At 45.4% G+C, this 26593-nt stretch overlaps 14 non-coding genes across 14 annotated transcripts; 5 read left to right on the top strand and 9 right to left on the bottom strand.

Annotated features, from left to right (window-relative positions):
* The first annotated feature begins 1842 nt into the window (after positions 1-1842).
* Positions 1843-1926, top strand: trnat-agu (transfer RNA threonine (anticodon AGU)). Its single transcript has one exon. It is a non-coding gene; the product is annotated as a tRNA-Thr (tRNA).
* A 1906-nt stretch (positions 1927-3832) lies between these two features.
* Positions 3833-3914, top strand: trnas-aga (transfer RNA serine (anticodon AGA)). The gene has a single exon. It is a non-coding gene; the product is annotated as a tRNA-Ser (tRNA).
* Positions 3915-5617: 1703 nt separating this feature from the next.
* On the bottom strand, positions 5618-5691 carry trnan-guu (transfer RNA asparagine (anticodon GUU)). Its single transcript has one exon. It is a non-coding gene; the product is annotated as a tRNA-Asn (tRNA).
* A 128-nt stretch (positions 5692-5819) lies between these two features.
* trnas-aga (transfer RNA serine (anticodon AGA)) lies at positions 5820-5901 on the top strand. The gene has a single exon. It is a non-coding gene; the product is annotated as a tRNA-Ser (tRNA).
* Positions 5902-7604: 1703 nt separating this feature from the next.
* trnan-guu (transfer RNA asparagine (anticodon GUU)) lies at positions 7605-7678 on the bottom strand. Its single transcript has one exon. It is a non-coding gene; the product is annotated as a tRNA-Asn (tRNA).
* Positions 7679-9591: 1913 nt separating this feature from the next.
* On the bottom strand, positions 9592-9665 carry trnan-guu (transfer RNA asparagine (anticodon GUU)). The gene has a single exon. It is a non-coding gene; the product is annotated as a tRNA-Asn (tRNA).
* A 1897-nt stretch (positions 9666-11562) lies between these two features.
* On the bottom strand, positions 11563-11636 carry trnan-guu (transfer RNA asparagine (anticodon GUU)). Its single transcript has one exon. It is a non-coding gene; the product is annotated as a tRNA-Asn (tRNA).
* Positions 11637-13549: 1913 nt separating this feature from the next.
* trnan-guu (transfer RNA asparagine (anticodon GUU)) lies at positions 13550-13623 on the bottom strand. The gene has a single exon. It is a non-coding gene; the product is annotated as a tRNA-Asn (tRNA).
* Positions 13624-15537: 1914 nt separating this feature from the next.
* trnan-guu (transfer RNA asparagine (anticodon GUU)) lies at positions 15538-15611 on the bottom strand. Its single transcript has one exon. It is a non-coding gene; the product is annotated as a tRNA-Asn (tRNA).
* Positions 15612-15739: 128 nt separating this feature from the next.
* On the top strand, positions 15740-15821 carry trnaf-aaa (transfer RNA phenylalanine (anticodon AAA)). Its single transcript has one exon. It is a non-coding gene; the product is annotated as a tRNA-Phe (tRNA).
* A 1703-nt stretch (positions 15822-17524) lies between these two features.
* Positions 17525-17598, bottom strand: trnan-guu (transfer RNA asparagine (anticodon GUU)). Its single transcript has one exon. It is a non-coding gene; the product is annotated as a tRNA-Asn (tRNA).
* Positions 17599-17726: 128 nt separating this feature from the next.
* trnas-aga (transfer RNA serine (anticodon AGA)) lies at positions 17727-17808 on the top strand. Its single transcript has one exon. It is a non-coding gene; the product is annotated as a tRNA-Ser (tRNA).
* A 5268-nt stretch (positions 17809-23076) lies between these two features.
* On the bottom strand, positions 23077-23148 carry trnat-cgu (transfer RNA threonine (anticodon CGU)). The gene has a single exon. It is a non-coding gene; the product is annotated as a tRNA-Thr (tRNA).
* Positions 23149-25118: 1970 nt separating this feature from the next.
* On the bottom strand, positions 25119-25190 carry trnat-cgu (transfer RNA threonine (anticodon CGU)). The gene has a single exon. It is a non-coding gene; the product is annotated as a tRNA-Thr (tRNA).
* Between the last annotated feature and the right edge of the window lie 1403 nt (positions 25191-26593).

Below are 26593 nucleotides of genomic sequence, written 5' to 3'. Positions count from 1 at the left end.
CCTTTCGGTTCCTCTGCCGAGATTCAAAGCGACAATCAAACAAAGTTTCAAGCAGAAAGTATAACAAGCACTTCACCCCATTATGACATTACGAGAGACCTAAGCCAAAAGAGAATAATACGTTATTTAACACTCTTGGTACCGTCAAAGCAATTTTAACCGTCGAAAATATTTTATTTTGCAACCCATTGAAGAAAATGCACGTCTTCCGCGCAGCCATCTTCCAGTTGATGCTGCTTCCTACTGCGATGCTTATTTAATGAAGTAAGGCAGACGAGCACACAGTTCTCATCACCGCCGGCCTAAATCGGTACATTAGATCATAAGAAATAGGAGCAGGATTTGGCCATGCGGCCCTCGATCATGCTCCGCCATTCAATAATATCATGGCTGATCCTCTACCTCAACTGAAAATTACCGACCTAGCCCCATATACCTTGATTTCCCTAATGTACATATCCATCTCAGTTAATAATGTACTCAACGACTGAACCACCACAGCCCTCTGCGTTAGAAAACTCCAAAGATACACAACCGTTACAATGAAGCAATTTCTCCTCATCTCAATCTTAAATGGCCGGCCCCTTATTCTGAAAGTTTGACCCCTAGTTCGGGCTCCACATCCAGGGTAAACAACCTCTCAGAATCCGCCCAGTCAAGCCATGAAAGAATTTATATGTTCTTCCTTCGTAGCATCTGCTGAATTCATTTCACCACAGAAAACTATGTTTAGCTGGATGGACAACCAGCAGGAAAAACAATGCAGCCAAAGGTTTATTCTCCAACCACATTCTCTGAGGCACGCGGCCATACAAAGGGACAAAAGCAGCACACAAGAGAAAAGGCGATTTGAATGCCGTTCGTAGTGTCGAATTTCCTCAATTTGACCGAACGCCATATGAAGCAACAATTTGAATCAGATATTGCATTTAATTTCAGTCGCAAATTGTAAAGCGATCACACACTGCAAACCGTACGCAAAAAGAAAATGACAAGGCCCGTGCGAGGCACTAAACCGCATTCAAATACAGCTACCAAATCAGTTAGCGTCAAAGATTTTGTCATTAGAAATTCATACCTCTAGCATTTGGCTGAAAACAAGAGATTGCAGGGGCTGCTCGCTTCTCGGCCGCGGCGCCAGCGACAGCAACAAGTCATCCGCTCACAGCTGAGTCCTCCAACTTACTGGAACTGCATGTGACAGAGCAGTTCAATCCTCAGGCCCTGATTGGACACATTCAATGGGGGTGTTCTCGCGCCGCTCTATGTGATTGGTTGGTTGTTGTCATGTGATCAGGGTGCAGGGCGATGCAAGGAAGCTGCAGTTCTCTGGCAATTGTAATAGTTGCAAGCTTTCCATTCTAATCCATGTATGTGTAAACCTGAGGAAAGTGTAGAAAAGGGTTTTCAGAATGTGGCCGATTTTCCTGCTGGATTTTAATGCAAGAACGCTGCACTTGGTGTTTTGGTATAAGGGATGTAGAATATCCATGCTGCCTGGCAGAAAACTGATCGATGAAGCGATTTTTCCCATTGGAAACAGGAAGGCAGCAGCAGTATGCTCACCACTGTTCATTTCACGGAATCAAAGACTCCATTTTTAAACAATAGATGAGTTTGCAAAAATTAAAAGTTACTCACCTCTTTGGATGGGCTCGAACCACCAACTTTTCATTTAACAGCCGAACGCGCTGGCCCATTGCGCCAGAGAGACAGACACGAAAATGCTTGCAGTTGGAATTATTCCACATGAACCCATGTGATTATGTGCCAGAGTGTTCACAGCAGAGGCACCGATTTCGAAGCAAATGAGAAGCTGCGTGGGTCCAAACCACTGTCAGGGTAGTCGTGGCCGAGTGGTTAAGGCGATGGACTAGTCAAATCCATTGGGGTTTTTCCGCGCAGGTTCGAATCCTGCCGACTACGGCACCGAGGACGTCGTCCCAAATGATCGCTTTTTACTCAATTTGAACTGCTGCCTTTCGGTTCCTCTGCCGAGATTCAAAGCTGCAATCAAACAAAGTTTCAAGCAGAAAGTAAAACAAGCACTTCACCCCATTGTGACATTACGAGAGACCTAAGCCAAAGGAGAATACTACGTTATTTAACGCTCTTGAAACCGTCAAAGCAATTTTAACTGTCGAAAATATTTTATTTTGCAACCCATTGAGGAAAATGCACGTCTTCCGCGCAGCCATCTTCCAGTTGATGCTGCTTCCTACTGCGATGCTTATTTAATGAACTAAGGCAGACGAGCCACAGTTCTCAACACCGCCGGCCTAAATCGGTACATTAGATCATAAGAAATAGGAGCAGGATTTGGCCATGCGGCCCTCGATCATGCTCCGCCATTCAATAAGATCATGGCTGATCCTCTACCTCAACTGAAAATTACCGACCTAGCACCATATACCTTGATTTCCGTAATGTACATATCCATCTCAGTTAGGAATGTACTCAACGACTGAACCACCACATCCCTCTGCGTTAGAAAACTCCAAAGATACACAACCCTTACAATGAAGCAATTTCTCCTCATCTCAATCTTAAATGGCCGGCCCCTTATTCTGAAAGTTTGACCCCTAGTTCGGGCTCCACATCCAGGGTAAACAACCTCTCAGAATCCGCCCAGTCAAGCCATGAAATAATTTATATGTTCTTCCTTCGTAGCGTCTGCTGAATTCATTTCACCACAGAAAACTATGTTTAGCTGGATGGACAACCAGCAGGAAAAACAATGCAGCCAAAGATTTATTCTCCAACCACATTCCCTGAGGCACGCGGCCATACAAAGGGACAAAAGCAGCACACAAGAGAAAAGGCGATTTGAATGCCGTTCGTAGTGTCGAATTTCCTCAATTTGACCGAACGCCATATGAAGCAACAATTTGAATCAGATATTGCATTTAATTTCAGTCGCAAATTGTAAAGCGATCACACACTGCAAACCGTACGCAAAAAGAAAATCACAAGGCCCGTGCGAGCCACTGAACCGCATTCAAATACAGCTACCAAATCAGTTAGCGTCAAAGATTTTGTCATTAGAAATTCATACATCTAGCATTTGGCTGAAAACAAGAGATTGCAGGGGCTGCTCGCTTCCCGGCCGCGGCGCTAGCGACAGCAACAAGTCATCCGCTCACAGCTGAGTCCTCCAACGTACTGGAACTGCATGTGACAGAGCAGTTCAATCCTCAGGCCCTGATTGGACACATTCAATGGGGGTGTTCTCGCGCCGCTCTATGTGATTGGTTGGTTGTTGTCATGTGATCAGGGTGCAGAGCGATGCAAGGAAGCTGCAGTTCTCTGGCAATTGTAATAGTTGCAAGCTTTCCATTCTAATCCATGTATGTGTAAACCTGAGGAAAGTGTAGAAAAGGGTTTTCAGAATGGATTATCCACTGTGGCCGATTTTCCTGCTGGATTTTAATGCAAGAACGCTGCACTTGGAGTATTGGTATAAGGGATGTAGAATATCCATGCTGCCTGGCAGAAGACTGATCGATGAAGCGATTGTTCCCATTGGAAACAGGAAGGCAGCAGCAGTATGCTCACCACTGTTCATTTCACGGAATCAAAGACTCCATTTTTAAACAATAGATGAGTTTGCAAAAATTAAAAGTTACTCACCTCTCTGGGTGGGCTCGAACCACCAACCTTTCAGTTAACAGCCAAACGCGTTGGCCCATTGCGCCACAGAGACATAAAACGAAAATGTTTGCAATTGGAATTATTCCACATGAACCCATGTGATTATGTGCCAGAGTGTTCACAGCAGAGGCACCGATTTCGAAGCAAATGAGAAGCTGCGTGGGTCCAAACCACTGTCAGGGTAGTCGTGGCCGAGTGGTTAAGGCGATGGACTAGAAATCCATTGGGGTTTCCCCGCGCAGGTTCGAATCCTGCCGACTACGGCACCGAGGACGTCGTCCCAAATGATCGCTTTTTACTTAATTTGAACTGCTGCCTTTCGGTTCCTCTGCCGAGATTCAAAGCTACAATCAAACAAAGTTTCAAGCAGAAAGTATAACAAGCACTTCACCCCATTATGACATTACGAGAGGCCTAAGCCAAAGGAGAATACTACGTTATTTAACGCTCTTGAAACCGTCAAAGCAATTTTAACCGTCGAAAATATTTTATTTTGCAACCCATTGAAGAAAACGCACGTCTTCCGCGCAGCCATCTTCCAGTTGATGCTGCTTCCTACTGCGATGCTTATTTAATGAACTAAGGCAGACGAGCCACAGTTCTCAACACCGCCGGCCTAAATCGGTGCATTAGATCATAAGAAATAGGAGCAGGATTTGGCCATGCGGCCCTCGATCATGCTCCGCCATTCAATAAGATCATGGCTGATCCTCTACCTCAACTGAAAATTACCGACCTTGCCCCATATACCTTGATTTCCGTAATGTACATATCCATCTCAGTTAGGAATGTACTCAACGACTGAACCACCACATCCCTCTGCGTTAGAAAACTCCAAAGATACACAACCCTTACAATGAAGCAATTTCTCCTCATCTCAATCTTAAATGGCCGGCCCCTTATTCTGAAAGTTTGACCTCTAGTTCGGGCTCCACATCCAGGGTAAACAACCTCTCAGAATCCGCCCAGTCAAGCCATGAAAGAATTTATATGTTCTTCCTTCGTAGCGTCTGCTGAATTGATTTCACCACAGAAAACTATGTTTAGCTGGATGGACAACCAGCAGGAAAAACAATGCAGCCAAAGGTTTATTCTCCAACCACATTCCCTGAGGCACGCGGCCATACAAAGGGACAAAAGCAGCACACAAGAGAAAAGGCGATTTGAATGCCGTTCGTAGTGTCGAATTTCCTCAATTTGACCGAACGCCATATGAAGCAACAATTTGAATCAGATATTGCATTTAATTTCAGTCGCAAAATGTTAAGCGATCACACACTGCAAACCGCACGCAAAAAGAAAATCACAAGGCCCGTGCGAGGCACTAAACCGCATTCAAATACAGCAACCAAATCAGTTAGCGTCAAAGATTTTGTCATTAGAAATTCATACCTCTAGCATTTGGCTGAAAACAAGAGATTGCAGGGGCTGCTCGCTTCTCGGCCGCGGCGCTAGCGACAGCAACAAGTCATCCGGTCACAGCTGAGTCCTCCAACTTACTGGAACTGCATGTGACAGAGCAGTTCAATCCTCAGGCCCTGATTGGACACATTCAATGGGGGTGTTCTCGCGCCGCTCTATGTGATTGGTTGGTTGTTGTCATGTGATCAGGGTGCAGGGCGATGCAAGGAAGCTGCAGTTCTCTGGCAATGGTAATAGTTGCAAGCTTTCCATTCTAATCCATGTATGTGTAAACCTGAGGAAAGTGTAGAAAAGGGTTTTCAGAATGGATTATCCACTCTGGCCGATTTTCCTGCTGGATTTTAATGCAAGAACGCTGCACTTGGAGTATTGGTATAAGGGATGTAGAATATCCATGCTGCCTGGCAGAAGACTGATCGATGAAGCGATTGTTCCCATTGGAAACAGGAAGGCAGCAGCAGTATGCTCACCACTGTTCATTTCACGGAATCAAAGACTCCATTTTTAAACAATAGATGAGTTTGCAAAAATTTAAAGTTACTCACGTCTCTGGGTGGGCTCGAACCACCAACCTTTCAGTTAACAGCCGAACGCGCTGGCCCATTGCGCCACAGAGACAGACACGAAAATGTTTGCAATTGGAATTATTCCACATGAACCCATGTGATTATGTGCCAGAGTGTTCACAGCAGAGGCACCGATTTCGAAGCAAATGAGAAGCTGCGTGGGACCAAACCACTGTCAGGGTAGTCGTGGCCGAGTGGTTAAGGCGATGGATTAGAAATCCATTGGGGTTTCCCCGCGCAGGTTCGAATCCTGCCGACTGCGGCACCGAGGACGTCGTCCCAAATGATTGGTTTTTACTTAATTTGAACTGCTGCCTTTTGGTTTCTCTGCCGAGATTCAAAGCTGCAATCAAACAAAGTTTCAAGCAGAAAGTATAACAAGCACTTCACCCCATTATGACATTACGAGAGGCCTAAGCCAAAGGGGAATACTCCGTTATTTAACGCTCTTGGAACCGTCAAAGCAATTTTAACCGTCGAAAATATTTTATTTTGCAACCCATTGAAGAAAATGCACGTCTTCCGCGCAGCCATCTTCCAGTTGATGCTGCTTCCTGCTGCGATGCTTATTTAATGAACTAAGGCAGACGAGCCACAGTTCTCAACTCCGCCGGCCTAAATCGCTACATTAGATCATAAGAAATAGGAGCAGGATTTGGCCATGCGGCCCTCGATCATGCTCCGCCATTCAATAAGATCATGGCTGATCCTCTACCTCAACTGAAAGTTACCGACCTTGCCCCATATACCTTGATTTCCGTAATGTACATATCCATCTCAGTTAGGAATGTACTCAACGACTGAACCACCACAGCCCTCTGCGTTAGAAAACTCCAAAGATACACAACCCTTACAATGAAGCAATTTCTCCTCATCTCAATCTTAAATGGCCGGCCACTTATTCTGAAACTTTGACCCCTAGTTCGGGCTCCACAGCCAGGGTAAACAACCTCTCAGAATCCGCCCAGTCAAGCCATGAAAGAATTTATATGTTCTTCCTTCGTAGCGTCTGCTGAATTCATTTCACCACAGAAAACTATGTTTAGCTGGATGGACAACCAGCAGGAAAAACAATGCAGCCAAAGATTTATTCTCCAACCACATTCCCTGAGGCACGCGGCCATACAAAGGGACAAAAGCAGCACACAAGAGAAAAGGCGATTTGAATCCCGTTCGTAGTGTCGAATTTCCTCAATTTGACCGAACGCCATATGAAGCAACAATTTGAATCAGATATTGCATTTAATTTCAGTCGCAAAATGTTAAGCGATCACACACTGCAAACCGCACGCAAAAAGAAAATCACAAGGCCCGTGCGAGGCACTAAACCGCATTCAAATACAGCAACCAAATCAGTTAGCGTCAAAGATTTTGTCATTAGAAATTCATACCTCTAGCATTTGGCTGAAAACAAGAGATTGCAGGGGCTGCTCGCTTCTCGGCCGCGGCGCTAGCGACAGCAACAAGTCATCCGGTCACAGCTGAGTCCTCCAACTTACTGCAACTGCATGTGACAGAGCAGTTCAATCCTCAGGCCCTGATTGGACACATTCAATGGGGGTGTTCTCGCGCCGCTCTATGTGATTGGTTGGTTGTTGTCATGTGATCAGGGTGCAGGGCGATGCAAGGAAGCTGCAGTTCTCTGGCAATTGTAATAGTTGCAAGCTTTCCATTCTAATCCATGTATGTGTAAACCTGAGGAAAGTGTAGAAAAGGGTTTTCAGAATGGATTATCCACTGTGGCCGATTTTCCTGCTGGATTTTAATGCAAGAACGCTGCACTTGGAGTATTGGTATAAGGGATGTAGAATATCCATGCTGCCTGGCAGAAGACTGATCGATGAAGCGATTGTTCCCATTGGAAACAGGAAGGCAGCAGCAGTATGCTCACCACTGTTCATTTCACGGAATCAAAGACTCCATTTTTAAACAATAGATGAGTTTGCAAAGATTAAAAGTTACTCACGTCTCTGAGTGGGCTCGAACCACCAACCTTTCAGTTAACAGCCGAACGCGCTGGCCCATTGCGCCACAGAGACAGACACTAAAATGTTTGCAATTGGAATTATTCCACATGAACCCATGTGATTATGTGCCAGAGTGTTCACAGCAGAGGCACCGATTTCGAAGCAAATGAGAAGCAGCGTGGGTCCAAACCACTGTCAAGGTAGTCGTGGCCGAGTGGTTAAGGCGATAGACTAGAAATCCATTGGGGTTTCTCCACGCAGGTTGGAATCCTGCCGACTATGGCACCGAGGACGTCGTCCCAAATGATTGCTTTTTACTTAATTTGAACTGCTGCCTTTCGGTTCCTCTTCCGAGATTCAAAGCTACAATCAAACAAAGTTTCAAGCAGAAAGTATAAAAAGCACTTCACCCCATTATGACATTACGAGAGGCCTAAGCCAAAGGAGAATACTACGTTATTTAACGCTCTTGGAACCGTCAAAGCAATTTTAACCGTCGAAAATATTTTATTTTGCAACCCATTGAAGAAAATGCACGTTTTCCGCGCAGCCATCTTCCAGTTGATGCTGCTTCCTACTGCGATGCTTATTTAATGAACTAAGGCAGACGAGCCACAGTTCTCAACACCGCCGGCCTAAATCGCTACATTAGATCATAAGAAATAGGAGCAGGATTTGGCCATGCGGCCCTCGATCATGCTCCGCCATTCAATAAGATCATGGCTGATCCTCGACCTCAACTGAAAATTACCGACCTAGCCCCATATACCTTGATTTCCGTAATGTACATATCCATCTCAGTTAGGAATGTACTCAACGACTGAACCACCACATCCCTCTGCGTTAGAAAACTCCAAAGATACAAAACCCTTACAATGAAGCAATTTCTCCTCATCTCAATCTTAAATGGCCGGCCCCTTATTCTGAAACTTTGACCCCTAGTTCGGGCTCCACATCCAGGGTAAACAACCTCTCAGAATCCGCCCAGTCAAGCCATGAAATAATTTATATGTTCTTCCTTCGTAGCGTCTGCTGAATTGATTTCACCACAGAAAACTATGTTTAGCTGGATGGACAACCAGCAGGAAAAACAATGCAGCCAAAGGTTTATTCTCCAACCACATTCCCTGAGGCACGCGGCCATACAAAGGGACAAAAGCAGCACACAAGAGAAAAGGCGATTTGAATGCCGTTCGTAGTGTCGAATTTCCTCAATTTGACCGAACGCCATATGAAGCAACAATTTGAATCAGATATTGCATTTAATTTCAGTCGCAAATTGTAAAGCGATCACACACTGCAAACCGTACGCAAAAAGAAAATCACAAGGCCCGTGCGAGCCACTAAACCGCATTCAAATACAGCTACCAAATCAGTTAGCGTCAAAGATTTTGTCATTAGAAATTCATACATCTAGCATTTGGCTGAAAACAAGAGATTGCAGGGGCTGCTCGCTTCCCGGCCGCGGCGCTAGCGACAGCAACAAGTCATCCGCTCACAGCTGAGTCCTCCAACGTACTGGAACTGCATGTGACAGAGCAGTTCAATCTTCAGGCCCTGATTGGACACATTCAATGGGGGTGTTCTCGCGCCGCTCTATGTGATTGGTTGGTTGTTGTCATGTGATCAGGGTGCAGAGCGATGCAAGGAAGCTGCAGTTCTCTGGCAATTGTAATAGTTGCAAGCTTTCCATTCTAATCCATGTATGTGTAAACCTGAGGAAAGTGTAGAAAAGGGTTTTCAGAATGGATTATCCACTGTGGCCGATTTTCCTGCTGGATTTTAATGCAAGAACGCTGCACTTGGAGTATTGGTATAAGGGATGTAGAATATCCATGCTGCCTGGCAGAAGACTGATCGATGAAGCGATTGTTCCCATTGGAAACCGGAAGGCAGCAGCAGTATGCTCACCACTGTTCATTTCACGGAATCAAAGACTCCATTTTTAAACAATAGATGAGTTTGCAAAAATTAAAAGTTACTCACGTCTCTGGGTGGGCTCGAACCACCAACCTTTCAGTTAACAGCCGAACGCGTTGGCCCATTGCGCCACAGAGACAGACACGAAAATGTTTGCAATTGGAATTATTCCACATGAACCCATGTGATTATGTGCCAGAGTGTTCACAGCAGAGGCACCGATTTCGAAGCAAATGAGAAGCTGCGTGGGTCCAAACCACTGTCAGGGTAGTCGTGCCGAGTGGTTAAGGCGATGGACTAGAAATCCATTGGGGTTTCCCCGCGCAGGTTCGAATTCTGCTGACTACGGCACCGAGGTCGTCGTCCCAAATGATCGCTTTTTGCTTAATTTGAACTGCTGCCTTTCGGTTCCTCGGCCGAGATTCAAAGCTACAATCAAACAAAGTTTCAAGCAGAAAGTATAACAAGCACTTCACCCCATTATGACATTACGAGAGGCCTAAGCCAAAGGAGAATACTACGTTATTTAACGCTCTTGAAACCGTCAAAGCAATTTTAACCGTCGAAAATATTTTATTTTGCAACCCATTGAAGAAAACGCACGTCTTCCGCGCAGCCATCTTCCAGTTGATGCTGCTTCCTACTGCGATGCTTATTTAATGAACTAAGGCAGACGAGCCACAGTTCTCAACACCGCCGGCCTAAATCGGTGCATTAGATCATAAGAAATAGGAGCAGGATTTGGCCATGCAGCCCTCGATCATGCTCTGCCATTCAATAAGATCATGGCTGATCCTCTACCTCAACTGAAAATTACCGACCTTGCCCCATATACCTTGATTTCCGTAATGTACATATCCATCTCAGTTAGGAATGTACTCAACGACTGAACCACCACATCCCTCTGCGTTAGAAAACTCCAAAGATACACAACCCTTACAATGAAGCAATTTCTCCTCATCTCAATCTTAAATGGCCGGCCCCTTATTCTGAAAGTTTGACCCCTAGTTCGGGCTCCACATCCAGGGTAAACAACCTCTCAAGCCATGAAAGAATTTATATGTTCTTCCTTCGTAGCGTCTGCTGAATTGATTTCACCACAGAAAACTATGTTTAGCTGGATGGACAACCAGCAGGAAAAACAATGCAGCCAAAGGTTTATTCTCCAACCACATTCCCTGAGGCACGCGGCCATACAAAGGGACAAAAGCAGCACACAAGAGAAAAGGCGATTTGAATGCCGTTCGTAGTGTCGAATTTCCTCAATTTGACCGAACGCCATATGAAGCAACAATTTGAATCAGATATTGCATTTAATTTCAGTCGCAAATTGTAAAGCGATCACACACTGCAAACCGTACGCAGAAAGAAAATCACAAGGCCCGTGCGAGGCACTAAACCGCATTCAAATACAGCAACCAAATCAGTTAGCGTCAAAGATTTTGTCATTAGAAATTCATACCTCTAGCATTTGGCTGAAAACAAGAGATTGCAGGGGCTGCTCGCTTCTCGGCCGCGGCGCTAGCGACAGCAACAAGTCATCCGGTCACAGCTGAGTCCTCCAACTTACTGGAACTGCATGTGACAGAGCAGTTCAATCCCCAGGCCCTGATTGGACACATTCAATGGGGGTGTTCTCGCGCCGCTCTATGTGATTGGTTGGTTGTTGTCATGTGATCAGGGTGCAGGGCGATGCAAGGAAGCTGCAGTTCTCTGGCAATTGTAATAGTTGCAAGCTTTCCATTCTAATCCATGTATGTGTAAACCTGAGGAAAGTGTAGAAAAGGGTTTTCAGAATGGATTATCCACTGTGGCCGATTTTCCTGCTGGATTTTAATGCAAGAACGCTGCACTTGGAGTATTGGTATAAGGGATGTAGAATATCCATGCTGCCTGGCAGAAGACTGATCGATGAAGCGATTGTTCCCATTGGAAACAGGAAGGCAGCAGCAGTATGCTCACCACTGTTCATTTCACGGAATCAAAGACTCCATTTTTAAACAAGAGATGAGTTTGCAAAGATTAAAAGTTACTCACGTCTCTGGGTGGGCTCGAACCACCAACCTTTCAGTTAACAGCCGAATGCGCTGGCCCATTGCGCCACAGAGACAGACACGAAAATGTTTGCAATTGGAATTATTCCACATGAACCCATGTGATTATGTGCCAGAGTGTTCACAGCAGAGGCACCGATTTCGAAGCAAATGAGAAGCTGCGTGGGGCCAAATCACTGTCAGGGTAGTCGTGGCCGAGTGCTTAAGACGATGGACTAGAAATCCATTGGGGTTTCCCCGCGCAGGTTCGAATCCTGCCGACTACGGCACCGAGAACGTCGTCCCAAATGATCGGTTTTTACTTAATTTGAACTGCTGCCTTTCGGTTTCTCTGCCGAGATTCAAAGCTGCAATCAAACAAAGTTTCAAGCAGAAAGTATAACAAGCACTTCACCTCATTATGACATTACGAGAGGCCTAAGCCAAAGGAGAATACTACGTTATTTAACGCTCTTGGAACCGTCAAAGCAATTTTAACCGTCGAAAATATTTTATTTTGCAACCAATTGAAGAAAATGCACGTCTTCCGCGCAGCCATCTTCCAGTTGATGCTGCTTCCTACTGCGATGCTTATTTAATGAACTAAGGCAGACGAGCCACAGTTCTCAACACCGCCGGCCTAAATCGCTACATTAGATCATAAGAAATAGGAGCAGGATTTGGCCATGCGGCCCTCGATCATGCTCCGCCATTCAATAAGATCATGGCTGATCCTCTACCTCAACTGAAAGTTACCGACCTTGCCCCATATACCTTGATTTCCGTAATGTACATATCCATCTCAGTTAGGAATGTACTCAACGACTGAACCACCACAGCCCTCTGCGTTAGAAAACTCCAAAGATACACAACCCTTACAATGAAGCAATTTCTCCTCATCTCAATCTTAAATGGCCGGCCCCTTATTCTGAAACTTTGACCCCTAGTTCGGGCTCCACAGCCAGGGTAAACAACCTCTCAGAATCCGCCCAGTCAAGCCATGAAAGAATTTATATGTTCTTCCTTCGTAGCGTCTGCTGAATTCATTTCACCACAGAAAACTATGTTTAGCTGGATGGACAACCAGCAGGAAAAACAATGCAGCCAAAGATTTATTCTCCAACCACATTCCCTGAGGCATGTGGCCATACAAAGGGACAAAAGCAGCACACAAGAGAAAAGGCGATTTGAATCCCGTTCGTAGTGTCGAATTTCCTCAATTTGACCGAACGCCATATGAAGCAACAATTTGAATCAGATATTGCATTTAATTTCAGTCGCAAAATGTTAAGCGATCACACACTGCAAACCGCACGCAAAAAGAAAATCACAAGGCCCGTGCGAGGCACTAAACCGCATTCAAATACAGCAACCAAATCAGTTAGCGTCAAAGATTTTGTCATTAGAAATTCATACCTCTAGCATTTGGCTGAAAACAAGAGATTGCAGGGGCTGCTCGCTTCTCGGCCGCGGCGCTAGCGACAGCAACAAGTCATCCGGTCACAGCTGAGTCCTCCAACTTACTGGAACAGCATGTGACAGAGCAGTTCAATCCTCAGGCCCTGATTGGACACATTCAATGGGGGTGTTCTCGCGCCGCTCTATGTGATTGTTTGGTTGTTGTCATGTGATCAGGGTGCAGGGCGATGCAAGGAAGCTGCAGTTCTCTGGCAATTGTAATAGTTGCAAGCTTTCCATTCTAATCCATGTATGTGTAAACCTGAGGAAAGTGTAGAAAAGGGTTTTCAGAATGGATTATCCACTGTGGCCGATTTTCCTGCTGGATTTTAATGCAAGAACGCTACACTTGGAGTATTGGTATAAGGGATGTAGAATATCCATGCTGCCTGGCAGAAGACTGATCGATGAAGCGATTGTTCCCATTGGAAACAGGAAGGCAGCAGCAGTATGCTCACCACTGTTCATTTCACGGAATCAAAGACTACATTTTTAAACAATAGATGAGTTTGCAAAGATTAAAAGTTACTCACGTCTCTGGGTGGGCTCGAACCACCAACCTTTCAGTTAACAGCCGAACGCGCTGGCCCATTGCGCCACAGAGACAGACACGAAAATGTTTGCAATTGGAATTATTCCACATGAACCCATGTGATTATGTGCCAGAGTGTTCACAGCAGAGGCACCGATTTCGAAGCAAATGAGAAGCTGCGTGGGGCCAAACCACTGTCAGGGTAGTCGTGGCCGAGTGGTTAAGGCGATGGACTAGAAATCACATTGGGGTTTACCCGCGCAGGTTCGAATCCTGCCGACTGCGGCACCGAGGACGTCGTCCCAAATGATCGGTTTTTACTTAATTTGAACTGCTGCTTTTCGGTTTCTCTGCCGAGATTCAAAGCTGCAATCAAACAAAGTTTCAAGCAGAAAGTATAACAAGCACTTCACCCCATTATGACATTACGAGAGGCCTAAGCCAAAGGAGAATACTACGTTATTTAACGCTCTTGGAACCGTCAAAGCAATTTTAACCGTCGAAAATATTTTATTTTGCAACCCATTGAAGAAAATGCACGTCTTCCGCGCAGCCATCTTCCAGTTGATGCTGCTTCCTACTGCGATGCTTATTTAATGAACTAAGGCAGACGAGCCACAGTTCTCAACACCGCCGGCCTAAATCGCTACATTAGATCATAAGAAATAGGAGCAGGATTTGGCCATGCGGCCCTCGATCATGCTCCGCCATTCAATAAGATCATGGCTGATCCTCTACCTGAACTGTAAGTTACCGACCTTGCCCCATATACCTTGATTTCCGTAATGTACATATCCATCTCAGTTAGGAATGTACTCAACGACTGAACCACCACAGCCCTCTGCGTTAGAAAACTCCAAAGATACACAACCCTTACAATGAAGCAATTTCTCCTCATCTCAATCTTAAATGGCCGGCCCCTTATTCTGAAACTTTGACCCCTAGTTCGGGCTCCACAGCCAGGGTAAACAACCTCTCAGAATCCGCCCAGTCAAGCCATGAAAGAATTTATATGTTCTTCCTTCGTAGCGTCTGCTGAATTCATTTCACCACAGAAAACTATGTTTAGCTGGATGGACAACCAGCAGGAAAAACAATGCAGCCAAAGATTTATTCTCCAATCACATTCCCTGAGGCACGCGGCCATACAAAGGGACAAAAGCAGCACACAAGAGAAAAGGCGATTTGAATCCCGTTCGTAGTGTCGAATTTCCTCAATTTGACCGAACGCCATATGAAGCAACAATTTGAATCAGATATTGCATTTAATTTCAGTCGCAAAATGTTAAGCGATCACACACTGCAAACCGCACGCAAAAAGAAAATCACAAGGCCCGTGCGAGGCACTAAACCGCATTCAAATACAGCAACCAAATCAGTTAGCGTCAAAGATTTTGTCATTAGAAATTCATACCTCTAGCATTTGGCTGAAAACAAGAGATTGCAGGGGCTGCTCGCTTCTCGGCCGCGGCGCTAGCGACAGCAACAAGTCATCCGGTCACAGCTGAGTCCTCCAACTTACTGGAACTGCATGTGATAGAGCAGTTCAATCCTCAGGCCCTGATTGGACACATTCAATGGGGGTGTTCTCGCGCTGCTCTATGTGATTGGTTGGTTGTTGTCATGTGATCAGGGTGCAGGGCGATGCAAGGAAGCTGCAGTTCTCTGGCAATTGTAATAGTTGCAAGCTTTCCATTCTAATCCATGTATGTGTAAACCTGAGGAAAGTGTAGAAAAGGGTTTTCAGAATGGATTATCCACTGTGGCCGATTTTCCTGCTGGATTTTAATGCAAGAACGCTGCACTTGGAGTATTGGTATAAGGGATGTAGAATATCCATGCTGCCTGGCAGAAGACTGATCGATGAAGCGATTGTTCCCATTGGAAACAGGAAGGCAGCAGCAGTATGCTCACCACTGTTCATTTCACGGAATCAAAGACTCCATTTTTAAACAATAGATGAGTTTGCAAAGATTAAAAGTTACTCACGTCTCTGGGTGGGCTCGAACCACCAACCTTTCAGTTAACAGCCGAATGCGCTGGCCCATTGCGCCACAGAGACAGACACAAAAATGTTTGCAATTGGAATTATTCCACATGAACCCATGTGATTATGTGCCAGAGTGTTCACAGCAGAGGCACCGATTTCGAAGCAAATGAGAAGCTGCGTGGGTCCAAACCACTGTCAGGGTAGTCGTGGCCGAGTGGTTAAGGCGATGGACTAAAAATCCATTGGGGTTTCCCCGCGCAGGTTTGAATCCTGCCGACTACGGCACCGAGGACGTCGTCCCAAATGATCGCTTTTTACTTAATTTGAACTGCTGCCTTTCGGTTCCTCTGCCGAGATTCAAAGCAACAATCAAACAAAGTTTCAAGCAGAAAGTATAACAAGCACTTCACCCCATTATGACATTACGAGAGGCCTAAGCCAAAGGAGAATACTACGTTATTTAACGCTCTTGAAACCGTCAAAGCAATTTTAACCGTCGAAAATATTTTATTTTGCAACCCATTGAAGAAAACGCACGTCTTCCGCGCAGCCATCTTCCAGTTGATGCTGCTTCCTACTGCGATGCTTATTTAATGAACTAAGGCAGACGAGCCACAGTTCTCAACACCGCCGGCCTAAATCGGTGCATTAGATCATAAGAAATAGGAGCAGGATTTGGCCATGCGGCCCTCGATCATGCTCCGCCATTCAATAAGATCATGGCTGATCCTCTACCTCAACTGAAAATTACCGACCTAGCCCCATATACCTTGATTTCCGTAATGTACATATCCATCTCAGTTAGGAATGTACTCAACGACTGAACCACCACATCCCTCTGCGTTAGAAAACTCCAAAGATACACAACCCTTACAATGAAGCAATTTCTCCTCATCTCAATCTTAAATGGCCGGCCCCTTATTCTGAAAGTTTGACCCCTAGTTCGGGCTCCACATCCAGGGTAAACAACCTCTCAGAATCCGCCCAGTCAAGCCATGAAAGAATTTATATGTTCTTCCTTCGTAGCGTCTGCTGAATTCATTTCACCACAGAAAACTATGTTTAGCTGGATGGACAACCAGCAGGAAAAACAATGCAGCCAAAGGTTTATTCTCCAACCACATTCCCTGAGGCACGCGGCCATACAAAGGGACAAAAGCAGCACACAAGAGAAAAGGCGATTTGAATGCCGTTCGTAGTGTCGAATTTCCTCAATTTGACCGAACGCCATATGAAGCAACAATTTGAATCAGATATTGCATTTAATTTCAGTCGCAAATTGTATAGCGATCACACACTGCAAACCGTACGCAAAAAGAAAATCACAAGGCCCGTGCGAGCCACTAAACCACATTCAAATACAGCTACCAAATCAGTTAGCGTCAAAGATTTTGTCATTAGAAATTCATACATCTAGCATTTGGCTGAAAACAAGAGATTGCAGGGGCTGCTCGCTTCCCGGCCGCGGCGCTAGCGACAGCAACAAGTCATCCGCTCACAGCTGAGTCCTCCAACGTACTGGAACTGCATGTGACAGAGCAGTTCAATCCTCAGGCCCTGATTGGACGCATTCAATGGGGGTGTTCTCGCGCCGCTCTATGTGATTGGTTGGTTGTTGTCATGTGATCAGGGTGCAGAGCGATGCAAGGAAGCTGCAGTTCTCTGGCAATTGTAATAGTTGCAAGCTTTCCATTCTTATCCATGTATGTGTAAACCTGAGGAAAGTGTAGAAAAGGGTTTTCAGAATGGATTATCCACTGTGGCCGATTTTCCTGCTGGATTTTAATGCAAGAACGCTGCACTTGGAGTATTGGTATAAGGGATGTAGAATATCCATGCTGCCTGGCAGAAGACTGATCGATGAAGCGATTGTTCCCATTGGAAACAGGAAGGCAGCAGCAGTATGCTCACCACTGTTCATTTCACGGAATCAAAGGCTCCATTTTTAAACAATAGATGAGTTTGCAAAAATTAAAAGTTACTCACGTCTCTGGGTGGGCTCGAACCACCAACCTTTCAGTTAACAGCCGAACACGCTGGCCCATTGCGCCACAGAGACAGACACGAAAATGTTTGCAATTGGAATTATTCCACATGAACCCATGTGATTATGTGCCAGAGTGTTCACAGCAGAGGCACCGATTTCGAAGCAAATGAGAAGCTGCGTGGGTCCAAACCACTGTCAGGGTAGTCGTGGCCGAGTGGTTAAGGCGATGGACTAGAAATCCATTGGGGTTTTCCTGCGCAGGTTCGAATCCTGCCGACTACGGCACCGAGGACGTCGTCCCAAATGATCGCTTTTTACTTAATTTGTACTGCTGCCTTTCGGTTCCTCTGCCGAGATTCAAAGCTACAATCAAACAAAGTTTCAAGCAGAAAGTATAACAAGCACTTCACCCCATTATGACATTACGAGAGGCCTAAGCCAAAGGAGAATACTACGTTATTTAACGCTCTTGGAACCGTCAAAGCAATTTTAACCGTCGAAAATATTTTATTTTGCAACCCATTGAAGAAAATGCACGTCTTCCGCGCAGCCATCTTCCAGTTGATGCTGCTTCCTACTGCGATGCTTATTTAATGAACTAAGGCAGACGAGCCACAGTTCTCAACACCGCCGGCCTAAATCGCTACATTAGATCATAAGAAATAGGAGCAGGATTTGGCCATGCGGCCCTCGATCATGCTCCGCCATTCAATAAGATCATGGCTGATCCTCTACCTCAACTGAAAGTTACCGACCTAGCCCCATATACCTTGATTTCCGTAATGTACATATCCATCTCAGTTAGGAATGTACTCAACGACTGAACCACCACATCCCTCTGCGTTAGAAAACTCCAAAGATACACAACCCTTACAATGAAGCAATTTCTCCTCATCTCAATCTTAAATGGCCGACCCCTTATTCTGAAACTTTGACCCCTAGTTCGGGCTCCACATCCAGGGTAAACAACCTTTCAGAATCCGCCCATTCAAGCCATGAAAGAATTTATATGTTCTTCCTTCGTAGCGTCTGCTGAATTGATTTCACCACAGAAGACTATGTTTAGCTGGATGGACAACCAGCAGGAAAAACAATGCAGCCAAAGATTTATTCTTCAACCACATTCCCTGAGGCACGCGGCCATACAAAGGGACAAAAGCAGCACACAAGAGAAAAGGCGATTTGAATCCCGTTCGTAGTGTCGAATTTCCTCAATTTGACCGAACGCCATATGAAGCAACAATTTGAATCAGATATTGCATTTAATTTCAGTCGCAAAATGTTAAGCGATCACACACTGCAAACCGCACGCAAAAAGAAAATCACAAGGCCCGTGCGAGGCACTAAACCGCATTCAAATACAGCAACCAAATCAGTTAGCGTCAAAGATTTTGTCATTAGAAATTCATACCTCTAGCATTTGGCTGAAAACAAGAGATTGCAGGGGCTGCTCGCTTCTCGGCCGCGGCGCTCGCGACAGCAACAAGTCATCCGGTCACAGCTGAGTCCTCCAACTTACTGGAACTGCATGTGACAGAGCAATTCAATCCTCAGGCCCTGATTGGACACATTCAATGGGGGTGTTCTCGCGCCGCTCTATGTGATTGGTTGGTTGTTGTCATGTGATCAGGGTGCAGAGCGATGCAAGGAAGCTGCAGTTCTCTGGCAATTGTAATAGTTGCAAGCTTTCCATTCTAATCCATGTATGTGTAAACCTGAGGAAAGTGTAGAAAATGATGTTCAGAATGGATTATCTACTGTCGCCGATTTTCCAGGTGGATTTTAATGGCAAGAAAGCCGCACTTGGAATATTGGTAAAAGGGAAGTGGATTATCCAGGGTGCCAGGCATGAGACTGATCGCTGAAGTGATTGTTCCCATTGGAAGCAAGAAGGCAGCAGCAGTATGCTCACCACTGTCCATTTCACGGAAAGAAGAACTCCATTTTTATACAATAGATAATAGGAAATATTTGCTCTCACAATCACAAGTTCCTCAGACTAATGGAATGAAAAACAAAGCTAACCCTCATCCTGAACAGACAGTCCAGCTCGCCACCTGTGTATTTTCTCCTATCGTTGTCTTAAAGTAACGTTCCCTGTGTCGATTGGACAGGTTGATAATATATTCAGAGAATCACAGAAACCCCACAGTGCAGATAAAGGCCATTTCGGCCCTTTGAGCCCGCACCGACACATATGCCACTCTATCCCTGTAACCCCACGTATTTAATCCCCCTAACATTAAGGATCAATTTATCATAGCTAATCCATCTAACCCGCACATCTTTTGGACTGTGGGCGAAAACCGGAGCACCCGGAGAAAACCCACACAAACACGGGCAGACTGTGCAAACTCTACACAGACAGTCACGTGAGGCTGGATTCGAACCTGGATTACCTTGCGCTGTGAGGTAACAGGTGCTAACCACTATGCCACCGTGCTGCTCTGGTTCTTGTTATTCTTGTTATATTAAACGGATTGGAGCACATGAGATGCGCTTTTCAACAGGGAAGTCTGTCAGGGCAAACGGGGAAGTGGCTGTGAGATGGTGGTTGCGAGAGTGGCAGCATGAGTGGCGCGGTCGATAGATTTTAAGGACTGGAAAAAATGTTTAACCGAGGCATCAGATTCTGGAACGCCTAAAACAACATTTTGCAGAAAACAGCATCTGGAGATGCTGGGAAGTGAACCCAGGATTATACATACATGCGAAGCATATACTCTACCACTGAGCTATATCCCCTATTGGTACTATGCTGTGATGCAGTGCAGAAGACCTGGCAACCTTTTCTTTCTGATCTCCCTGTGTTTTCACAGTATGTGCTGAAGAAGGAGTTCCTGAAGCAACTGTGGGTGAAGAGAAGAATTCTGGCATCGTCAGGAACAGTGGAAGGGGAAATGAGAAGGACGTCTTCTGGAAATATTTGGCCTCGTCCCTATAGGAAAAATAGTAGACTGAGAGTAGAGCGCATGTAGTCCTTTAACATTATGGAGGAGTTAAAGTCATAGACTGTCATGCCTGTGCCGGCTCTTCGAAAGAACTGTCAAATTTCATCCCACACCCCAGCGTTTTTCCCACAAGCCTGCAGATTATTGCAGTTCAAAAACATGTCCAATTGCCTTTTGAGATTGCTTTGAATCTGACTCCACTACCATTTTAGGTAATGTGTTCCTGCACTTAACAAGCGCCTGCGCGCCAGTATATATTACATCTATTATCTCTGGTTACCTTTCCAATTGTCAGAGGAAATAGTTTTCCTACTTGATCTATCACACCACTTCAAGTTTTTGAAAATCTCTACCGTTTCTGCTTTAAGGAGAACAATCCCAGGTTCTCCAATCTCTCCACATAACTTGGTACCATTCTAGAAATCTGCTCTGCACCCTCTCCAAGGCCTAGCCATCCTTCCCAAAGTGTATGCCATAATTGAACACAATAGTCCCGCTGAGGGTAACCAGTGTTTTAGGAAGATTTAGCATAACTTCTTTAGTTTTCTTCTCTATTCCTCTATTGATAAAGCCAAGTTTCCCATGTGCTTTTTAACAGCCGTGTCCTGCCAGCATCAAAGATTTGTGCACATACACCGCCGGGTCTCTCTGTTCATGCACCCGTCTGAAATTCTACCATTTCGTTGATTTTGCCTCTCCTCATTCGTCCTAACAAAATATATTACGTCACACTTCTCTGCGTTAACTTCCATCTGCCATGTTTTTTCCCATCCTTCTTGAAGGCGATCAGAGAGTCAGCTCCCACAACACCGGAGTGCAACGCATTACTGCTCTCTGGAAAAATAAAACCGCCTAAAATCCAGTCTATTTCTCCCTCTGTGTCAGCTTGAGAATATATTCGTGATATAATAATCGGAATGGAGCGCAGGAGCAGAGGGGAGGTGCTGTTCAACCGGGAAGTTTAGAAGGGCGAACAGGGAAGCGGCGGTGAGATGGTGGCAGCAAGGAGCAACAAAATTGTAAGAAGTGCTGGAATCGGAGTAAGTGAGATACAGCGCACGTGGAGACGTGTGCGTGAACAGAAATGATAGCATCGAAAGTTTTAGAAATGATATAGATATTGGCAAAACTGTCTGGCCTGCATAGTATAACGCTTTCTGTGAAACGAAATTTATAAATTCAACCATAACTGGCAGCGGTGGGATTCTGAACCGCGCCTCCGAAGAGACAGGAATACTAAATCCAGCGCCTTAGACCGCTCGGCCACGCTACCACAGCAATCGGTTAAGGAATCTGAAAATAGTAACTGGTGAATGAAATGAGGCTTGGTCTTTTAAATAAAAGGGGAAACAAAAGGAAATTGAAGTCGTGGTCGGCAACTCTCTTCTGATGCAACCCACTGTGTTGCAAGGCTGTGTTGTTGCGAATAAAGTTATTTGAAAGTTGTGTGACAGGTTCTTGTTTTTACTGCAAGAAGGAAGTTGTTGTAAGTAAAGCGTAAAGTGTGATAAATAAAACCTGACGCACTGAGCCTGAAATATTTCGTAATTATGAGGAGAGAACAATAGGAAAAGTTTGCCCAGCGAATCACAACTTCCTCAGACGAATGGTATGAAAAACACATCTGACTCACATCCTGAAGTCAGAGTCCAGATCCCACCCACCATTTTTTTTACAGAATGGATCTTCTCTTAACCATGTCTCAATGTAACTTTCACTGTCTGGATAGGTTAGATTGAACAAAAGATACTCGTGTTACATAAATCGGCTTGGAGCACAGGAGCAAATGGGAGGGGCTGTTGAACCGGCAAGATTGGAAGGGCGAACGGGGAAACGACGGGGAGATGGAGGGTGCGAGTTTGACAGCAATGGGGGGCGCGGTCGGTAGATTGTAAGAAATGGAAGAAACAAAATTGTAAAAGTGGTGCATATCTGAATAAGTGAGAGGCAGCAGGTGTGGAGATGAGTGAGTGAACGAGCTGAATTCAGTTGGTTGGGTGGCGGTGTTTGTCGTGTTCGGGACGGTGTTCAGGCCAATTATGCACAAGAGGAAATTCTGCAATCAGATCTATCTGCCAATAACAACTGAAGGAAAATGTGACAAAATACTGAACAAAACCGCCGTGCCTGCACGGTTTACGGCCGTTGGCCAAGCGACGAAATTTACGAAGGCCGCAATATCAGGAAGTAGTGGGATTCGTATCTTCGCCCCCGACGAAAGCTGGAATCTTGATCCGGCGCCTTAGACCGCTCGGCCACGCTACCACATCAAAGCTACCTGGAATCTGAAACTAGTGACTGGTGATTGAAAAGTGGCTTGGTCTTGTAAGTGAAAGGGGAAACAAAAGGAAATTAAATTCGTGATCGGCAAACTCTCTTCTGATGCAACCCACTAGATCAGAAGAAGCTACCTGTTCACAGGGCAACACTGACAAATAGATCTTTGTTGGAACACACCCTTTGTAAATTTAATTAATAATTTATCCCTGTTGTGTATTGCAAGCAGGAAGTAGTTGGAAGTAAAGTGTGATAAAATCAGTGCGATTTGATTGTGTGTAGCAAAAGAGGTTTTTATTGTTGGTGTAAATAAGAATGTTAATAGCAGAGGATGGTTTTGATCCATCGATCTCTGGGTTACGGGCCCAGCACGCTTCCGCTGCGCCACTCTGCTGTCGGCTGGTGCAAAATGCCGGCTGGTGTTTAGCTTCCGATGCCCCACGGTGCTGTGTGTTAGCGAGACAAATTTCAGCATCCAGGCTGTGTTGAAAGCTACAGCACGGCCGTCAAACAGCCCAGAGACCCGGACCCCGCAGCACCCGTGTTGGCAGGCTCACATGGCTGCGTAATTTCACAAGGACACTCAGTATTACTCCACCGACAATGGGACAGACACAAAATGACACACAGAAAACTAGCAAGGGTCTTTCTCGCCACACAAAGGGAGGGATAGAGAAATACACTGAATAAACAAGAGAGACAGAGAGAGAGAGACAGACCGAATAACACAAGGGAGAGACAGAGACTGAGGGAAATCCGGGACTTCGGGAGAAACAGAGAGGGTTTGTAGACAGACAGGGAAACGGAGACTGAGATGCGGAGATAGACTTGCATGAAGGTGCTTTCTGCTGTGTAAAGAAATTCCCTGTTGTGTAAAGATGTTCCCCGTTATATAAAGTTGTTCACTGTTGCGTAAAGATGTTCTCTGTTGTGTAAAGGTTTTCCCTGTTGTTTAGAGATGTTGTCTGCTTTGTAAAGATGTCCGATATTGAGTAATGTGTTTCCTGTTGTGTAAAGGTTCTCCGTGTTGTGCAACGGTGTTCCGTCTTGTGTGAAGGTATTCCTTGTTGTGTAAAGGCCGAAGACCACCATCTGGTGCTGGAGAGGCGGCGCTGCAGGAATGCGTTGAGAGAAAGGGGAAGGCCAAGGCTGCTCCAAGTTTGCAGCATTTGCAGCTTATGTTGGTGCGAATAACGTGATTAGAAAGTTGTGTGGCAGATTCTTGTGTTTACTGCAAGAAGGAAGTTGCTGTAAGTAAAGTGTAAAGTGTGATAAATAAAACCTGACGCATTGAGCCTGAAATGTATCATAATTATAAGAGGAGAGAACAATAGGAAAAGTTTGCCCAGCGAATCACAACTTCCTCAGACTAATGATATGAAAAACACATCTGACTCACATCCTGAAGTCAGAGTCCAGATCCCACCCAGCCTTTTTTTTACAGAATGGATCTTCTCTTAACCATGTCTTAATGTAACTTTCACTGTCTGGATAGGTTAGATTGAACAAAAGATACTCGTGTTACATTAATCGGATTGGAGCACAGGAGCAAATGGGAGGGGCTGTTGAGCCGGCAAGATTGGAAGGGCGAACGGGGAAACGACGGAGAGATGGTGGGTTCGAGTTTGACAGCAATGGGGGGCGCGGTCGGTAGATTGTAAGAAATGGAAGAAACAAAATTGTAAAAGTGGTGCATATCTGAATAAGTGAGAGGCAGCAGGTGTGGAGACGAGTGAGTGAACGAGCTGAATTCAGTTGGTTGGGTGGCGGTGTTTGTCGTGTTCGGGACGGTGTTCAGGCCAATTATGCACAAGAGGAAATTCTGCAATCAGATCTATCTGCCAATAACAACTGAAGGAAAATGTGACAAAATACTGAACAAAACCGCCGTGTCTGCACGGTTTACGGCTGTTGGCCAAGCGACGAAATTTACGAATGCCGCAATATCAGGCAGTAGTGGGATTCGAACCCTCGCCCCCGAAGAGATTGGAATTTTGATCCAGCGCCTTAGACCGCTCGGCCACGCTACCTCATCGAATATATCTGGAATCTGAAACTAGTGACTGGTGATTGAAAAGTGGCTTGGTCTTGTAAGTAAAAGGGGAAACAAAAGGAAATTAAATTCGTGATCGGCAAACTCTCTTCTGATGCAACCCACTAGATCAGAAGAAGCTACCTGTTCACAGGGCAACACTGACAAATAGATCTTTGTTGGAACACACCCTTTGTAAATTTAATTAATAATTTATCCCTGTTGTGTATTGCAAGCAGGAAGTAGTTGGAAGTAAAGTGTGATAAAATCAGTGCGATTTGATTGTGTGTAGCAAAAGAGGTTTTTATTGTTGGTGTAAATAAGAATGTTAATAGCAGAGGATGGTTTTGATCCATCGATCTCTGGGTTACGGGCCCAGCACGCTTCCGCTGCGCCACTCTGCTGTCGGCTGGTGCAAAATGCCGGCTGGTGTTTAGCTTCCGATGCCCCACGGTGCTGTGTGTTAGCGAGACAAATTTCAGCATCCAGGCTGTGTTGAAAGCTACAGCACGGCCGTCAAACAGCCCAGAGACCCGGACCCCGCAGCACCCGTGTTGGCAGGCTCACATGGCTGCGTAATTTCACAAGGACACTCAGTATTACTCCACCGACAATGGGACAGACACAAAATGACACACAGAAAACTAGCAAGGGTCTTTCTCGCCACACAAAGGGAGGGATAGAGAAATACACTGAATAAACAAGAGAGACAGAGAGAGAGAGACAGACCGAATAACACAAGGGAGAGACAGAGACTGAGGGAAATCCGGGACTTCGGGAGAAACAGAGAGGGTTTGTAGACAGACAGGGAAACGGAGACTGAGATGCGGAGATAGACTTGCATGAAGGTGCTTTCTGCTGTGTAAAGAAATTCCCTGTTGTGTAAAGATGTTCCCCGTTATATAAAGTTGTTCACTGTTGCGTAAAGATGTTCTCTGTTGTGTAAAGGTTTTCCCTGTTGTTTAGAGATGTTGTCTGCTTTGTAAAGATGTCCGATATTGAGTAATGTGTTTCCTGTTGTGTAAAGGTTCTCCGTGTTGTGCAACGGTGTTCCGTCTTGTGTGAAGGTATTCCTTGTTGTGTAAAGGCCGAAGACCACCATCTGGTGCTGGAGAGGCGGCGCTGCAGGAATGCGTTGAGAGAAAGGGGAAGGCCAAGGCTGCTCCAAGTTTGCAGCATTTGCAGCTTATGTTGGTGCGAATAACGTGATTAGAAAGTTGTGTGGCAGATTCTTGTGTTTACTGCAAGAAGGAAGTTGCTGTAAGTAAAGTGTAAAGTGTGATAAATAAAACCTGACGCATTGAGCCTGAAATGTATCATAATTATAAGAGGAGAGAACAATAGGAAAAGTTTGCCCAGCGAATCACAACTTCCTCAGACTAATGATATGAAAAACACATCTGACTCACATCCTGAAGTCAGAGTCCAGATCCCACCCAGCCTTTTTTTTACAGAATGGATCTTCTCTTAACCATGTCTTAATGTAACTTTCACTGTCTGGATAGGTTAGATTGAACAAAAGATACTCGTGTTACATTAATCGGATTGGAGCACAGGAGCAAATGGGAGGGGCTGTTGAGCCGGCAAGATTGGAAGGGCGAACGGGGAAACGACGGAGAGATGGTGGGTTCGAGTTTGACAGCAATGGGGGGCGCGGTCGGTAGATTGTAAGAAATGGACGAAACAAAATTGTAAAAGTGGTGCATATCTGAATAAGTGAGAGGCAGCAGGTGTGGAGACGAGTGAGTGAACGAGCTGAATTCAGTTGGTTGGGTGGCGGTGTTTGTCGTGTTCGGGACGGTGTTCA

The sequence above is a fragment of the Somniosus microcephalus genome, unplaced genomic scaffold, assembly GCF_052327205.1.
Source record: "Somniosus microcephalus isolate GS21.2 unplaced genomic scaffold, FLI_Smic_1.0 unresolved_chr9, whole genome shotgun sequence".
Classification (NCBI taxonomy): domain Eukaryota; kingdom Metazoa; phylum Chordata; class Chondrichthyes; order Squaliformes; family Somniosidae; genus Somniosus; species Somniosus microcephalus.
This window is presented reverse-complemented; position numbering and strand designations above follow the sequence as displayed.